The sequence below is a fragment of the Podarcis bocagei genome, assembly GCF_964188305.1.
Source record: "Podarcis bocagei genome assembly, chromosome: 2".
In the NCBI taxonomy this organism is placed as follows: domain Eukaryota; kingdom Metazoa; phylum Chordata; class Lepidosauria; order Squamata; family Lacertidae; genus Podarcis; species Podarcis bocagei.
The window spans coordinates 25,211,549-25,225,602 of record NC_138126.1 but is presented as its reverse complement, the minus strand read 5'-3'; the positions used below and the strand labels follow the sequence as shown (position 1 = coordinate 25,225,602).

Sequence of the window (14,054 nt, the reverse complement as noted above, 5' to 3'; positions counted from 1 at the left end):
GTGGCCTTTTTTGCCTCTCCAAAACTGTTGCTTGTTGTCCTTTTCACACATAGACACCTTGCCCGCTTCCCCTGTTTAAAGGGGTGGAGATAAGGGGGGAAAGCTGTTTGTCGATGGAATGGAATGGTTGGTGAAACTGTCCTTCTTTACCACAGCACAGAGATATTTTCCCTCTCTTTTTGGAGCTGGGGAGGGAAACCACTGCAGCTCCTTGCCAAGGGCGCAAGGGACCCTACGTACGCCTCTGATAATATAGAACCAACTCTTCATGTTGTGGTTTGAACCCTTGGTCTCTGTTCCAGGAGCCATTTTCTCATGTCACAGACGCCTTCGCCCCTGATCTCATTAGTGTAGTTATAAATGAATTCATTGTTTCAATACCCAGAAGCGGTGCCAGAAAAGGAGGTGCCGGAACTCACCATGAACGCCTCCTTTGTTCTCTTAGAATGGCAAAGGTGCCCACCTGAGAGATGCCAGAACTGAATTTCTGCAAGTTCCAGCTTGAAAAAAAAGCCCTACCCTGAAGTCCATAAAGGTAAAGGTAAAGGACCCTTGAAAGTTAAGTCCAGTCGCAGATGACTCTGGGGTTGCGGTGCTCATCTCGCTGTACAGGCTGAGGGAGCCAGTGTTTGTCCGCAGACAGTTTTTCCTGGTCATGTGGCCAGCACGGAAATGCCGTTTACCTTCCCGCCGGAGCGGTACCTATTTATCTACTTGCACTTTTTTGCATGCTTTTGAACTGCTAGGTTGGCAGGAGCAGGGACCGAGCAATGGGAGCTCACCCCGCCACAGGGATTCGAACCGCGGACCTTCTGATCGGCAAGTCCTAGGCTCTGTGGTTTAACCCACAGCGCCACCCGAGTCCCTCCTTAAGTCCATACGCATATGCAAAACCTGGCCCTGTGTACGCTTACTCAGAAGTAAGGGCCACTGTTTCCAGTGGGGCTCGCTTTCAGATAGGCTGGATAGGACTGCAGTCTTACTTAGTGGCAAGATACATTGACTGATAAGGATAAAGGCACACATTTCACACGGTTTGGTTTGCATGATTCTTTTTAAAACTTTAAATAGCAGCTGCTGCCAGTGGGGCAATCAGGATGAAGATCACAGTATAGGACGGAGTTTTTTTTAACCCTTCAAACCCCTTGTCATTATCCTGATAAACATTTCCCCTCCTTCCCAGTTTATTTACAATGAGTGGGGAGCTGGCATTAAACTTATCGGAATAAGGAGAAGGGTTGATTTGCAGTCCAGGAACACATGGAGCCACAATTATATTTAGCACAGTAATATTAAGAACCCGCCAGGTCTTATAGGGGCAGATAACAGCCATTTATATAATAATGTTCAAGTTTCATAATGAAAGGAAGCTTAAAAAGCATCACACTAAGGAGCAGCTCCTGAATCTCCATGGTGATTGTAGGCAGTATGTAATTAAGTATAATCATGTGTTCTTCTGGAGAGTATCTTTCCCCTATTAACCTGGGCAGCGCTTCGTTTCTAAAATGAAAACGTCCTGGGTTCAGGCCTGCCTAGACATGGGTCAGGAAGCCATGATGAAACCATGATGTAGGCATGTACTATTATTGCTCTGTGCCTCCCTTTACTTACAGCCATCTTAGCCTATAGTCAGATGTATATAAAACAATCAGACTGTACTTACTAATAAGCCCACCTTGAGAACTTGTCTGTGTTCCCAGAATTTAAGCAGAATTTGAGTTGGCCTGACCAGAATTGTTGGTCACTTGCGTGAGAAACTGAGGATACGAAAACAGAATATTTATATTTTAGGAACCCGCCCCCGCTAATTTGTTTTAAACTCATTTTAAAATTGTATTTTTAAATTGCTGTAACCAGCCCAGGGACCTAGCGGTGAAGGACAGGTTGGAAAGAAAGAAAGAAAGAAAGAAAGAAAGAAAGAAAGAAAGAAAGGTCATTTCCATCTGAAAGTTTTTTGTTCAGTGGTTTACTCTGTAGTAAAAAGATTGCAGCATTTGACCACAGCAAAACAAACAGACTAGGCATACAAACCATACATTTAAAGCACAATACTCCGATTAGAACTGTAGTTTAATCCTGGCAGAGCTAGTTTTCAGCACCCTTAACAAACTACAGTTTCCCAAGATTTAGGAATACGTGTCTGCTTTAAATATACTAGCGCATTTGCAGTCAAAGAGGCCTTTCTGTAGAAGAGGTTAATTATTGACAAAAAAGGACAAACATGGTCAAACCAATTAAACCTTCACTTCCTTATTCATCATTAAAAAAACAAACACAGAGATAATTAAAGTGATGGAAATTAAGCAGAGAAAAACAAACTGAAATATAATTGGCCGACTAATAGGAATTTAATTGTGTGATGTCTGAATTAAAGCTCTTGAGTTTCCCCAGTGATCCTGAAAACCTCTGGAAGTCTAGAGAAGAACAGAATCTATGTGGCTGCATGATGATTTCAACACGGAAATCACTAAACTTTGTATTCCTACCATGCTTGGATTCATGCATGCAACCAATTATTATTTTTCTACTGATTAAATGCATCATATAACACTTTGGCATGTTCAAAGTGCTTTGCATGGATTATCTTAACAATATTTACCAAAACCATTAGTAGTAATAGTAGTAGTATTATTACAAGTACTGTACTACTAATATTGTTGCTGTTAACTCCATATTAGGGGCTGAAATTAAAGGATGGTGGCCCATGCTTTTTTCTAGAAAAATAGGTGCCAGAACTCACCATGAAGTTGTTACGATAAGTGCCACTTTTTAACAACAACAAATAGACGTGCCATGTTATAATAAAAATACTGCTCCCTTTCCCTTATAGGGGCTCTAAGAGCCCATATAGAGTCCTTAAGTAGGTTCTCTATTGGTAGGAGAAAATAACAGAGGCCAACCAGAGAATATTGAGAAGCAAGGCAGCTAGTAAGCCTGATCTTTATTAACTGTTGCAACAGGGTGCTCACAAACCACACGCAGGCAGGAAGGACCCAGAACAATGGTGCGCAAGCCCTTATATAGACTTTTGAAGCTGCCCACCCTATAGCCAAAGACCGCCCCCCTAAACATCATACATACATACATCACAGAAGGGGGTGGGCTACTGCAGAAATCCTGTCTGGCAAGATACTGATAATGGTCGCTTAATTGCTTTACCTAGGCAGCCAGGCCATTCCTTTTGAGACGCTAAATACTTCTTTCCTGAACCCAGGTCACAGGCTCACCCTGTTCATACACAATACGCCCTTAAGATAGGATTTGTGAGCAAAGAGGCAATGGTGAGGTTTTCTTCCTGCCACTCACCACCTGGCCCAGGGCAGGGCCTGAAGGACTCACAGGGACTCACAGGGACTGCTGCGTTCTGCTGCCCGGGAGGACTCTCCTGTGTGGGTGTCTGAGGGCCCTGCTCCTTCCTGCCACTCACCACCTGGCCCAGGGCAGGGCCTGACAGGCCTCACAGGGATGGTTGCTGTCACTGCTGCTGCAGCCCAGGGGGATCCGGAGGGGCGCAGAGTTCTTTTTAAAATGTTTTAAAATGTTCCTTTTCCTTTTATTTTTTTGTATATGCGGGGACGGGGATGGGGGTGGGATGGATGTTTAGTTGGGAATTTGTTTGATTTTAATGGATTTTTAATGGATTTGTAATTTTTATAGTTTTTCATTTGTATTGTTTTTTGTTTTCTGGGGGTTTTCATTGTTTCAAGGTCTTATTTTGTTCTTAAGGGGAAGGGTCAGGGCTGCCGGGGAGTGGGTCCCAGCCAACAAAATGGCTGGGGTATGTTCCACAGGGGGGGGATGTGCTGGGACAACCGATCTCAGTGATCACGGGTAGGAGGAGGAGTTACGCTAAGACCAGACCATGTCATTACAAAGGAGGCAGGTTTAGTCGTTGTCTGAGGACTATCCCTGCCTCCGGGTCTGGTCCTGTCCGGACGGATACTAGAATCAGCAAGGGATACCCACATAGCCTGAAGGTGCTGCTGTGCAATGCCAGGTCAATGATTCATAAGACCACTGCCATCCATGACTTGATCATGGATGGAGGATTTGACCTGGCTTGTGTAACAGAGACTTGGTTGGATGAAGCAGATGGGCCTGTTCTTGCCGCTGCTTGCCCACCAGGTTTCTCTTACGCACAGCAACCCAGGCCTTGTGGGCGGGGAGGGGGGGTTGCAGTGATTTTTAGGAAGTCATTAGTTTGCACCAGGCGTCCTATTGGGAAGACCCAGTTCTCTGAGTGCATGTTCTGGAAATTGGGCAATAGGGGCAGTACAGGATTCCTTTTGGTGTACTGACCTCCCCGCTGCACCAAGGATTCCCTGCCCGAGCTGCTTCAGGTCGTGGCGGATGTTCTCCTGGAGACACCTAGTTTAGTTGTCCTAGGGGATTTTAATATCCATGCCGACACGACCTTACAAGGGGCCGCTCGGGACTTCGTGGAAAGCATGGCCTCCATGGGGCTGTCCCTGAATAAGTTTGGCCCAACCCATAGCCGCGGACATGCCTTGGACCTGGGGTTTACCTCCATGGATGTTGGTGTTCTGACACTAAGTAAAAGTGAAACAAAAGAAGTGCCATGGTCAGACCACTTCCTGGTGCAACTTGACTTCTCCGCGACCCTTCCCCTCTGCAGGGAGGTGGGACCGATTCGGATGGTCCGCCCCCGCCACTTAATGGATCCAAATGGTTTCCAGAGAGCGGTAGGGGATGCTTTATCCCATGTTGATGGCCTTTCAGCTGATTCCCTGGTGGCCCGCTGGAATGTGGAGTTAACCAGGGCTATTGACTGTTTGGCTCCGAAGTGCCCTCTCCGATTGCATGGAGCCCGGACAGCCCCGTGGTTTTCCACGGATCTGAGGGCAATGAAACAATCGTTGAGACGGCTAGAGCGCCGGTGGCGGATGACCCATTCTGAAGCTGACCGGACACAGGTTAGAGCTCAGTGTCGAGCCTACCAAGTGGCGGTAGCGACGGCGAAGAAGGCTTTCTTCGCCGCCTTTATTGCATCTGCAGAAAACAGCAGCAGGAGACTTTTTCAGGTGGTCCGCAATTTAGCGGAACCACCTGCTACATCGGGGCCCAGTACGGGCCACATGATCTCCTGCAATGATTTTGCAAAGTTTTTTGCAGATAAAGTCGCTCAGATTCGGGAAGAGGTGGACGCCACCGTGGGAGCAGGGCCGGGGCGGGAGAGTGCTAGAGTCCTGTCTAGTCAAATTGCATGGGATCAATTCCAATCTGTTACCTCCGAAGATGTGGACAGGCTGCTTGGACGAGTGAAACCAACCACCTGTCTCCTTGATCCTTGCCCATCCTGGCTTATAAAAGCTAGCCGGGAAGGGCTGGGCGATGGGCTTCGTGGGGTGGTGAATGCTTCCCTCCGTGAGGGAGCCTTCCCAGACCCGCTGAAAGAGGCGGTTATTAAACCGCTTCTTAAAAAACCATCTTTAGATGCGGCCACGATGGCCAACTATCGCCCAGTCTCAAATCTTCCATTCTTGGGCAAGGTGATTGAGCGAGTGGTTGCTGAACAACTCCAGGCACGCCTGGAAGAAGCGGACCATTTGGATCCCTTCCAATCGGGATTCAGGCCTCATCACGGGACTGAAACTGCCTTGGTCGCACTGGTTGATGATCTCTGGCGGGCTAGGGACAAAGGTGAGAGCTGTTTCCTAGTTCTGCTGGATCTCTCAGCGGCGTTTGATACCATCGACCATAACATCCTTCTGGACCGTCTTGAGGGGCTGGGAGCTGGGGGCACTGTCATACAGTGGTTCCGCTCCTTCCTCCTGGGCCGTGTTCAGAAAGTGGTGGTAGGGGATGAGTGTTCAGACCCCTGGGCTCTCACTTGTGGGGTGCCTCAGGGTTCTGTCCTCTCCCCCATGCTTTTCAACATCTACATGCAGCCGCTGGGAGAGATCATCAGGGGGTTTAGGCTGGGTGTTCATCAGTATGCAGATGATACCCAGCTCTACCTTTCTTTCAAATCAGAACCAGTGAAGGCGGTGACAGTCCTGTGTGAGTGTCTGGAGGCGGTTGGAGGATGGATGGCGGCAAACAGATTGAGATTGAATCCTGACAAGACAGAAGTACTGTTTCTGGGGGACAGGAGGCGGGCAGGTGTGGGGGATTCCCTGGTCCTGAATGGGGTAACCGTGCCCCTGAAGGACCAGGTGCGCAGCCTGGGAGTCATTTTGGACTCACAGCTGTCCATGGAGGCACAGGTTAAATCCGTGTCCAGGGCAGCTGTGTACCAGCTCCATCTGGTACGTAGGCTGAGACCCTATCTGCCCGCGGACTGCCTCGCCAGAGTGGTGCATGCTCTGGTTATCTCCCGCTTGGACTACTGCAGTGCGCTCTACGTGGGGCTACCTTTGAAGGTGACCCGGAAACTACAACTAATCCAGAATGCAGCAGCCAGACTGGTGACTGGGAACGGCCGCCGAGACCATATAACACCGGTCTTGAAAGACTTACATTGGCTCCCAGTACGTTTCCGAGCACAATTCAAAGTGTTGGTGCTGACCTTTAAAGCCCTAAACGGCCTCGGTCCAGTATACCTGAAGGAGCGTCTCCACCTCCATCGTTCTACCCGGACACTGAGGTCCAGCACCGAGGGCCTTCTGGCGGTTTCCTCACTGCGAGAAGCCAAGTTACAGGGAACCAGGCAGAGGGCCTTCTCGGTAGTGGCGCCCTCCCTGTGGAACGCCCTCCCACCAGATGTCAAAGAGAACAACAACTACCAGACTTTTAGAAGACATCTGAAGGCAGCCCTGTTTAGGGAAGCTTTTAATGTTTGATGTATCATAGTATTTTAATATTCTTTTGGAAGCCGCCCAGAGTGGCTGGGGAAACGCAGCCAGATGGGCGGGGTATGAATAATAAATTATTATTATTATTATTATTCCCATTTCCTTCCTCACTGCAGAAAAATTTTGAGGTGGCTGGAAGAGTCAAAATGGCTTCGGGATTGTTCTGTACTACAGTGGTACCTCAGGTTACATATGCTTCGGGTTACATACGCTTCAGGTTACAGACTCCGCTAACCCAGAAATAGTGCTTCAGGTTAAGAACTTTGCTTCAGGATGATAACAGAAATTGTGCTCCTGTGGCGCGGCGGCAGCGGGAGGCCCCATTAGCTAAAGTGGTGCTTTAGGTTAAGAACAGTTTCATGTTAAGAATGGACCTCTGGAACGAATTCAGTACTTAACCTGAGGTACCACTGTATTTCAGACATTTGGTGCCATTATTGCGTACCCTTGAGTACTGCACCGTTGGTGACAAAGGCATATTTGAACCATTCATTTCTTGGTTCGAATTAGTTAAGTTTCTGATGGCCACTAAAATTTATGAAATGGTAGCCCGGTGATCCTTTTCCGTCCTAGAAAAACTATTCTGAATGCAGCGACAAGAGGCAGAGTGCTTAACCCCTTCCCCACCAACTTGCTTCCTCCCAATCCTCTTCTGGAAAGGCCACATCCCCACCAGTCATCTGCAGCACATTTTAAGCATATGCCTTCCCTCAAAGAATCCTGGGTGTTAAGTTGTGGGTGAACATATCAGAAGACACAGCGATTCTTCAAACAGCTCTTGTTTATTCACAGGCCAGAATAGAACTGAACTGAAGGGTTCAGCCAGCCTGCTTATATAGAGCTCCACTACAATGCAACAGTAACCACTTTCTGTAACTATCCAATCACTGAACGTCACTTTCAATCCCTTATTTGCATATGTGGACCTGAGTGAAAACTATCTACAGTATCCCCCTACTGGCCCAGGGTGAGAACTTCAGTACATAACACCGGGAACTGTAGTTTTACCCTCTACAGTGCTTCCATTCCCAGCACTCTTAACAAACTACAGCTCCCAGGATTCTTTGTGCTTCAGATGTGCTTTTAAATAGATGGCGGGAATGTGCTCTCTTCCCCGCAGGGTTTCAAATGCTTGTTTGCAGTGCCAAACACATCACTGAAATCAGCAAAGGAAAAGCCACTGCCCAAAAATTGCGGCGGGGAAAGGCTTAAGCATTCCAACCTTTCTCTCTTGTTCTCACTCAGCCAGTCCTCAGCCGCTTTTCCAGCAGAAGATAGGCCATGTGGTTAAAATTGCATTTATGTATAACATGTTGGCAGCGCTATTTTTCTAGAAAAAGAGGTGCCACTGCCGGAACTCACCATAAACACCTCTCTTGTTATCTTATACAGTTGTACCTTGGAAGTCGAATGGAATCTGTTCCGGAAATCCGTTCGACTTCCAAAACGTTCAGAAACCAAAGTGTGGCTTCTGATTGGCTGCAGGAAGCTCCTGCCACCAGTCAGAAGCCATGGAAGCCCGGTCGGACGTTCGGCTTCTGAAAATCATTCGAAAACCGGAACACTCACTTCTGGGTTGCAATTGATTGAGAGCCAATTTGTTTGGGAGCCAAGGCGCTCAAGCTCCAAGGTGTTCGAGATTCAAGGTATAACTGTACAATGGTACCTCCAGTTACAAACTTAATCCGTTTTGGAGGTCCATTTGTAACCCAAAACCGCTGGCTAATGGCGCCTCCTGCTGCAGCCGCGCACAACTTCCACTCTCATCCTGGGGCAAAGGTTGCAACAAGGGGCATCTACTTCCAGGTTAGCGGAGCTCGTAACCCGCAGTGTTCGCAAGGAGGATGGTACATAACACGAGGCTCCACTGTAATGGCAACACTGCCCACCTGAGAGGTGCCAGAACCGAGTTATGGCGAGTTCCTGCTTTTTAAAAAGCCCTATATGTTGCGTGGCTGTATTAGCACTACCTAAGCCGTTCAGAAGGTCGGCGGTTTGAATCCCCGTGACGGGGTGAGCTCCCGTTGCTCGGTCCTAGCTTCTGCCAACCTAGCAGTTCGAAAGCACGAAGTGCAAGTAGATAAATAGGTACCACTCCTGTGGGAAGGTAAACGGCATTTCCGTGCGCTGCTCTGGTTCGCCAGAAGCGGCTTAGTCATGCTGGCCACATGACCCGGAAGCTGTACGCCGGCTCCCTCGGCCAATAAAGCGAGATGAGCCCCAGAGTTGTCTGCAACTGGACCTAACAGTCAGGGGTTCCTTTACCTTTAATAGTAAATAAATCTGCTAAGGGCTCCCTCTTGTGCACACCATAGCAATGTATGTAGCGGCTGCCGCATAAAAGCAGTGCAGCCACCACACTTCGCTGGGAGTTGCAGCAATGTCCCAGCAAAAATGTTTCCAGGCACTCTTTGCATATTTGAAAATATATGTGCTCATTTTTATTCTAACACCCTCCCCCCCTCAAAGTTTAAGTACTACATAGAAAACTGCTTTTGTACCAGGTTGGACTATTTTATCCATCTCGCTCAATATTGTCTACTTTGGCTGGCAACAGCTCTCCTGATCTGCCTGATCCTTTTAGCTTGAGATCTCAGCCTGGGACTTTCTGCATCCAAAGCATCTGCTCTACAGCTGATCTACAGTCCGCCCGTCCTGTCCCAGCGTAAAATAATTCAGCATACAACATGCCACCTTTTCCAGAATGCTTTTACATCTTCGAAGAGCTTCACAATCCTTAGCTTTTATCTCCCGCAACAGACAAGGAAGAAGGCTAAGCCAAGGCAGTCTTTTGTCCGAGGCTACCCAGCAAACTAAGGGACGCAGGTGGCGCTGTGGGTTAAACCACAGAGCCTAGGACTTGCCGATCAGAAGGTTGGCGGTTCGAATCCCCGCGACGGGGTGAGCTCCCGTTGTTCGGTTCCTGCTCCTGCCTGCCTAGCAGCTCGAAAGCACGTCAAAGTGCAAGTAGATAAATAGGTACCACTCTGGCGGGAAGGTAAACGGCGTTTCCGTGCGCTGCTCTGGTTCGCCAGAAGCGGCTTAGTCATGCTGGCCACATGACCTGGAAGCTGTACGCCGGCTCCCTCGGCCAATAAAGTGAGATGAGCACCGCAACTACAGAGTCAGCTACGACTGGACCTAATGGTCAGGGTTCCCTTTACCTTTACCCAGCAAATTACGCAACATAAAAATAATTCGACAGGGCAGGGGGCAGCAGGGTACACTCAGAGGGCTAAATTGGCTGGGGGTCTCCACCAGGCTGCCATGCCAAGGATGCCCCATTCCTCCCAGCCAACCAGGGTCTTATTGGGCAAATCGGCCATGCTGTCTTTATGCACTGCATGGCTTCGATAATAAAATCTGGATCTGCATTACATGTATTGCGTACTAGTATGTACTGTCAGATCAGATTAGGGAGCGGCAGGGCCGTGGCACATCTTACGGACAAGACTTCTGCCTTGGGCCTCAGACAAGCTCTGCATGGGCCTGATTTGAGGGACGTGCCAAAGGGAAAGGAAATCCTCACTTTTTTTATAACACATGGCATCCGCTTCTGGAATACATGAGACAGTAAGCGCGTTCCACTGAAATCCCATGGCAACATGTGCAAAGATTTCTTGGACTAAAATACAGGGGTGTGAGTTGATCTTTGAAAGCTGTCTGGCTGGTAGGTTTCAAGTTGAGTTATTGTGTGTACAGTGGTACCTAGGGTTACAGACGCTTCAGGTTACATACGCTTCAGGTTACAGACTCCGCTAACCCAGAAATAGTACCTCGAGTTAAGAACTTTGCTTCAGGATGAGAATAGAAATCGTGCTCCGGCGATGTGCCAGCATCGGCAGGCCCCATTAGCTGAAGTGGTACCTCAGGTTAAGAACAGTTTCAGGTTAAGAATGGACCTCGGGAACGAATTAAGTACTTAACCAGAGGTACCACTGTATGTCCTTTTAAATTAATAAAGTTATTTAAAATAATAATAATTTGAGGCAGCTTCACCCACCTCCAGCACAACCTGATGAACTGTATATATGTCGGTTTTAATTTCTATGCAAATTGATGTGGAAATATGCCTCTATGAGAGAGAGAGAGAAGACAGAGGAGGAGGAAGAGGATTCATAAAACCAATGTGTTAACCATCTTGGCTGCAAGTTTCATATTGGTTGCTCAACTTGTATTTGGCTGAGAGTCCATGCGCACCCTCTGACGTAAAGATTCAAACCATTTTACGCTTTCCTTTTTTTAATGAGGCGTCTCCTCCCGGATGTGAAATAATCAAGCAGTTCCTGAGAACTGGGAAGCATTGTCCTAACTAGATGTTCATACCTTTCCTTGCCTCTCTGCATATTGATTTAAAATTCTCTGTGGGCAGGTGAATTTCACATTAATGCTCCTGGCTGGTGGTTCCCTACTCGGGACTATCACGTACAGTGGTACCTCGGGTTAAGTACTTAATTCGTTCCGGAGGCGCGTACTTAACCTGAAACTGTTCTTAACCTGAAGCACCACTTTAGCTAATGGGGCCTCCCGCTGCCACCGTGCCGCTGGAGCACGATTTCTGTTCTCATCCCAAAGCAAAGTTCTTAACCTGAAGCACTATTTCTGGGTTAGCGGAGTCTGTAACCTGAAGCGTATGTAACCTGAAGCGTATGTAACCCGAGGTACCACTGTATATCAAAGAGTGCTTTTAAAATAGGGATATCATCACCAGTGCTCTTTTTTCTAAATGTTTAGGGGTACTCTCATTTTCCTACTCATATTGAAATACTGCCCCTCAATGAGGCCAAACTTAGATTCACAACGTGTTTAGGGCTATGCGTACCCCTGCGTACCCCCCCCCCCCCCGAAAAAAGGCACTAGTAATTACTATGAGCGTTTGTTCATTGCCACTACTCCATATAACATGTCCTAAAGCAATTCGCAATCATTAAAGCACACATAATGCAATGTTTAAAACATACATCGAAAATATAAAAGAACATTTTACCAGGTTCTGTTTAGTTGTGTCTCTTGTTTCCATGGATTCAGGCCAGAATTATGGGGTTGTTTCTCAGAGAGGACCTTGATTCGTTTTATGAAGGCGAGAGGAGCTTTATTTGCCGATCATCTAACAGCAAGCATCACCTTTTATAACTCTTCTCACGGCCCTCCTCAAGATTTCTCCTCCCATTTCCACCCCCTTTCCATACACACCCAAACCCCCAGGCTCTTTCTGGCCTTCACAACCTGCCTTTTTTTACACACATCCCTCCCATGACAGGATGTCCTTGGAGGTGCAATACGCCACATGCTGGCTCTATGTTATTACGCTATCACAGAGATTTAATCTCGGCCACAAAGAGATCTTGCCTTAGTAATACTTTCTAATTTGCATTAGCAATACTACTTTATTTTTCTGCAACTTGCATGAGTCATACCGCTTTCTTTGTTTGCTAACCCTGGACTTAATCGTATGTATGCAACTGGGAACAGTGACCATAGCGCTATCAGATTCAGCAAATATTACATCTGCAAATGGCGGATAAAACCAAACACAGTTGCGTTTGACTTCAAATGAGGAATCTTCAAAAGATGCGAGGGGATTGGCAAAAGGAGGTTGGAAGGCAAAGAAGAGGCTCAAATCTTTCCAGAACGCCTGGGGGCTGTTCAAAACCACAATAAGCGGAGTTCAGCTATACAGTGGTACCTCGGGTTAAGTACTTAATTCGTTCCGGAGGTCCGTTCTTAACCTGAAACTGTTCTTAACCTGAAGCACCACTTTAGCTAATGGGGCCTCCTGCTGCCGCCCCACCACCGGAGCACAATTTCTGTTCTTATTCTGAAGCAAAGTTCTTAACCTGAAGCACTATTTCTGGGTTAGCGGAGTGTGTATCCTGAAGCATATGTAACCCGAGGTACCACTGTAATTTATACCGCAGATCGGGAAAGGTAGCACCTAGGCCAAGGGGATTTCAGCATGGTTGACAAGGAGGGCCAAAAAAGCTATTAGAAGCAAGAAGGTTTCCTTTAGCGTTTTTATTCCTGTTTTTATTCAGTTAATGGCATTTATCAATTGCCTTGCACAATAAAAAGTAAAACCGCTAGACAGGTTAAACTAGGACCCATAAAAGCAGTTTAAAACCGGAGGGGGGGGGATTAAAACCCATAAAAAAATTAAAGAGAAAGAATTTGTGCATATAAAGAATTGAGTGCAAAAGCAACTAGAGGAGGAATAGAAATAATTATCATTTGAGTACAGCAAAAGCAGCAACGAACAGATATAACTAGAAAAACAAAAGACGTGTGTGGGGAGAAAAGCGATAAAATCTACCTTTTAAAAAGAGTGGGTGGGGAAAGGTAATTTGGTCTAAGAAACATCAAAGCATGTAACAGTCGATTAGATGATGCTGCCTTCATCCCAGACTCTATAAAAGAACTGTGTGTTAAACTAGTTGAAAAATCCCCTTAGCTTGTTTTCAATTAACTTTTTCCACTTCTACTTAGAAAAGTAAAACTTATTGGAACCAATTTTAAATTCTACTTACCCATCAGAAAATTACTCTCAGATGCCTACAATATTATCTGCAATGTGATGAGAGGGGATCCAATCTCATTAAAATTGATGTGGGAAATGGATTTGCACTGTGAAACTGATAACACAAACAGGCAACAAGCCTTTGCAATTATTTTGGGGAAAAGTATTTGAATACATTTTTTTTCTATTAGGGGACACATAGCACAAGCTGATCCAAGGATAACTTTACTAAATCTTACTAACTTAGTTGGTCTCTAAGGTGCTATTGGGACGCGGGTGGCGCTGTGGGTTAAACCAGAGCCTAGGACTTGCTGATCAGAAGGTCGGTGGTTCAAATTCCCGCGACGGGGTGAGCTCCCGTTGCTTGGTCCCTGCTCCTGCCAACCTAGCAGTTCGAAAGCACGTCAAAGTGCAACTAGATAAATAGGTACCGCTCTGGCGGGAAGGTAAATGGCGTTTCCATGCACTGCTCTGGTTCGCCAGAAACGGCTTAGTCATGCTGGCTACATGACCTGGAAGCTATACGTCGGCTCCCTCGGCCAATAAAGCGAGGTGAGCGCCGCAACCCCAGAGTCGTCCACGACTGGACCTAATGGTCAGGGGTCCCTTTACCTTTAAGGTGCTATTGGAAGGATTTTGTTTGTTTGCTTGTTTGTTTGTTTTGTTTTGTTTCAACTACGGCAGACCAACATGGCTACCTGTAACATTACTAAATCTGTCTGCAA

The 14,054-nt window shown here is 46.9% G+C and overlaps 1 protein-coding gene across 2 annotated transcripts in view; it reads right to left on the bottom strand.

The window, feature by feature from the left end:
* The window catches only part of IL17RE (interleukin 17 receptor E), a 56,757-nt gene extending 44,765 nt beyond the window's left edge, over positions 1–11,992 (bottom strand). For both annotated transcript variants that reach the window (XM_081182218.1, XM_081182219.1), the window contains exon 1: positions 11,803–11,992. The gene's annotated coding sequence lies outside the window, so the exon portion shown is untranslated. The remainder of the gene's footprint in view (positions 1–11,802) is intronic.
* Positions 11,993–14,054: the final 2,062 nt, after the last annotated feature.